Source organism: Callorhinchus milii, unplaced genomic scaffold, assembly GCF_018977255.1.
Source record: "Callorhinchus milii isolate IMCB2004 unplaced genomic scaffold, IMCB_Cmil_1.0 Scaffold105, whole genome shotgun sequence".
NCBI classification, from domain to species: domain Eukaryota; kingdom Metazoa; phylum Chordata; class Chondrichthyes; order Chimaeriformes; family Callorhinchidae; genus Callorhinchus; species Callorhinchus milii.
In genome coordinates, this window is record NW_024704846.1 from 26443 (window position 1) to 30844 (window position 4402).

Here is a 4402-nt window from a genome sequence, read left to right on the forward strand (position 1 = left end):
CTCGCTGTCTCTAAGATGGCCGCCGCCGCCTCACGTGACTCTCCCCCCCCCACCACCTCCCGGCCCCGCCCCTCACTCTCTCGCGCGGCGGTGCCCGGATGTCAAGGCCACGCCCCCCCGCCCCCCCCCCTCCCCACTCCCCCGCCGCCTCCCACTCTCCGGTGCCCGGATGTCAAGGCCGCGCCCCTCGACGGCGCTCGCTCTCGCGCGCGGCGGTGCCCGGATGTTGAGGTCACGCCCCTTCCCTCCCCCCGCCCCGCCCCCTCCCTCGGCCCCGCCCCCAACCAGGAGCCACGTGCTTCAGACACAACGTCATCAACACACAGTGCCCAATACACACACCCCCTGTACCCCAATACACACACACCCCCTGTACCCCAATACACACACACACACCCCCTGTACCCCAATACACACACACCCCCTGTACCCCAATACACACCCCCTGCACCCCAATACACACCCCCTGCACCCCAATACACACACACACCCTGCACCCCAATACACACACACCCTGCACCCCAATACACACACACCCCCTGTACCCCAATACACACACACCCCCTGCACCCCAATACACACACCACCCCAATACACACACACTACCCCAATACACACACACTACCCCAATACACACACCCCCTGCACCCCAATACACACACACCCCCTGCACCCCAATACACACACACCCCTGTACCCCAATACACACACACACACACCCTGTACCCCAATACACACACACCCTGCACCCCAATACACACACCCCCTGCACCCCAATACACACCCCCTGCACCCCAACACACACACCCTGCACCCCAATACACACACACACACCCTGTACCCCAATACACACACCCCCTGTACCCCAATACACACACACCCTGCACCCCAATACACACACCCCTTGCACCCCAATACACACACTCCCTGCACCCCAATACACACACTCCCTGTACCCCAATACACACACACACCCTGTACCCCAATACACACACCCCCTGTACCCCAATACACACACCCTGCACCCCAATACACACACCCCCTGCACCCCAATACACACCCCCTGCACCCCAACACACACACCCTGCACCCCAATACACACACACCCCCTGCACCCCAATACACACACACCCCCTGCACCCCAATACACACACCCTGCACCCCAATACACACACCCCCTGCACCCCAATACACACACACACCCCTGCACCCCAATACACACCCCCTGCACCCCAATACACACACCCACCCTGCACCCCAATACACACACACCCCCTGCACCCCAATACACACACACCCTGCACCCCAATACACACACACCCCTGCACCCCAATACACACACACCCTGCACCCCAATACACACACACCCCCTGCACCCCAATACACACACACCCCCTGCACCCCAACACACACAGTGCAACTCAATACACACATCATTACCCCAATACAGCACAGCTCAACATCAGCTCAGCCATCATTGCCCCAATACATTAGATGGCAGACTGACCCCCAAAAGGGGGTGTGTGGGGGGGGGGGTGGGGAGAGAAACTGTGAACTTTGAACTTGGTTTGGAGATGGGAGGGGGAATGGGGGAGTGTGTTGGTCCATCACTAGGGGGCAGCACCAAGGCTATAAGTCTTTGGAAGTAGGTCAGAGAAACAGCCGAGAGAGAGAGAGAGAGAGAAGGTAACCAACGTCAGATAATAACCCCGGCATTCGATCCCAACCCCTTGTCAGGCGTCTCGAAGCGCTTCACGGGACGCGCTGTCAAGTGTAGTGACCGTGCGTGCGTTTGGTGGGGCGAAACCCGGCAGCCAATCACCCCCGGAAAAGCCAACCGCCAATTGGTTCGAGCGTCGGGCTCCTACTTACAGTTGGGCGAGCAGAGGCGCGTGCGTTCGTGTCTGTGCGCGCGCAAAGGAGTAAGGGAACTGGCCCGGGGTTTCGCCCCAACCCGACCTGACCCGCCCGAGTTGGAATGGAACCCGGGTCCCCCCCAACCCCCCGCCCACTCTCACGCGCTCTTACCCTTTTACCCCCTTACCCTCTTACCCCCTTACCCTCTTAACCCCTTACCCCCCACACCCCCTTTTACCTTTCTGCCTCGGGGTGTGTGTCCTTCGCTGGCCTCCCCCCCAGGCTCCTCGCGGCTGCTCACCGGAGATAAGGTCCCGGGCGGAGTTGGTTGAACCCCCAACTCTGTCCGAACCGGAGGAGACGAAGAGTCACTGACAGAGAAAGAACCCAAAGGCCGTGCGTCCGTTCGACCGGAACACACCGTAAAGTGTAGTGACTGTGCGTGTGTTTTGTGGGCGATGACAGTGGAGACCCTGCAGCTCAGGGGGTGGACCTCTCGCCTCGCAAGCCAGTCGGGGCGAAATGTTGGGCAAGTTTCCTTACCCCCACCCCCCCACGCCCCCCCTCCCCCTCACACACACACACAACACACACACCCACACGCCTGTGTCCCCGGCAGTCAGTCGCTCGTCAGGCGATCGATTGGGGGATCACTTTTCGGGGGTAATAATCCCTTCGAAACAATAATAATTCGGGGGCTCCGACCCCCGGCTGTTTGTGGGGACGTCGCCGGGCGCGATCGGCCGCCGCGTTCGGCCCCCGAGACGCACGCGCAGTCACTACACGCCTCAGCTCGCGGTCTCAGACCTTGTCGGGTCCCTCGGGAATGTTTTTTTTTTACCTGCGGAGGACGGGGGGGAGAGGAGACCCTCTTTGCCCGCGGAGAGCCGACCGACTTCAAAATGGCCGTAGCATCGGAACACGGGCGGTTCCCTTACGATCTCGACCAAAGACCTACATGAGACCGGGGTCAACAGTTTTAGTGACTTATTTCTTCTCCCGACCCCCCCCACCCACCCCCTCACTCCACTACCCGCTCGCCCGCAAAACACACAGTCACTACACTTTACAGCGTTAGTCCCCGTACACCCCCCACCCCTCACCCCACCCCTCACCCACCCATCCACCCAACCGGCTCCTTGCGCCAATGTCAGACGGGTTTTACGCCCCGAAACTGGGTCGCTCTCCTACCCCCCCCCCACCACCTCACCCCAATCCCTCTCCCTCTCCCTCCCCCAAGTTGTTGTAGTTGTTGGTGTGGGTTTGACGTCAAACCTCAGGTATTCGTGCTGTTCGTATCCATCCTCGTCGTCCGACGGGAAGCAACTAACGTCCGACAGATACTCATCGGAATCCGACCACCCCAACATGTCCGTCCTCTGTCGTCAGAGAGCGAGAGAGGGAGAAGGAGAGAGAGAGAGAGATGGGGGGTGGTGGTGGGGGTGGGGGGGGGGGGGCAGAGAAAGAGAGAGAGAGAAAAAAGAAAGCTTTACCAAATAGATAAAGCAAATAAATCTCATCGGGTCGTCGAGATGTCTCAAAGCGCTTCACGGGACACCGTGTAAAGTGGAGTGACTGTGTGTGTGTGTGTGTGTGGGGGGGGGGGGGTGGGGGGTAAGGAAACTTGCCTAAGGTTTCGCCCCGACCTGACCTGACCCGCCCGGGAATCAAACCCCCAAACCCCCCCCCCACCCCCCGCCCACTCCACTACCCACCAAAACTCTGTCACTCTCTCCCTCAATCCCTACGCCTCACCCCACCCCCTCGCCTCCTGCCCCACCTTCGAGAGGACCTTCCTCTTCGACCGTGGCCGACAGTCACTTCCCCCCCCTTCCCCCTTTTCTTCCCCCTTTCCCTCTCCTTCCCCCACCACTCTCGGCCTCGTGTTCAGCCACTCTCAAGTGCTCCCGAGTAGCTGCTCTCGAGAGCGAGAGGACCTTACCTGAGACGCTCGGACAGACTGCGGAGTAGACAGTGGACTTGCCCAGAGAGAGACAGAGAGAGAGAGAGAGAGATAGAGAGAGAGAAAGAGAGAGAGACAGAGTGAGAAAGTGAGACAGAGAGAGAGAGAGAGAAAAGAGAGAGAGACAGAGTGAGAAAGTGAGACAGAGAGAGAGAGAGAGACGGAGATAAAAGCCAATGATGGCTTCGAGATACAGGTGGAGGAGAGGGTTGGAAGTCCAACGACAAGGCACCAGGAACAAATCAGATTGACTGACGGGGGCTCAAAAGGCAGATGAGACACCTCCTGCCTCCACCCCCCCACCCATCCCCCTCTCGCTCCATCCATCCATCCATCCATCCATCCATCGCTTCCCTCTATCCTTCCCCAAGAACCAGTCGGACAACTGAAGAGAGAGAGAGAGAGAGAGACAGACGGAGACGGAGAGAGACAGAGAGAAAACGAGGTGTGAACGTCTCAGGTATTGTCCTTCGAGATGGTCTTCCGACCTGAGCTCAAACGGTCTCCTGCCTTGTGTCGAACGCAAGGGTTGTCGCTCGATGGGAGTCCACCTTGCGTAGCGGTTGGCGTTTGCGCCTGGCG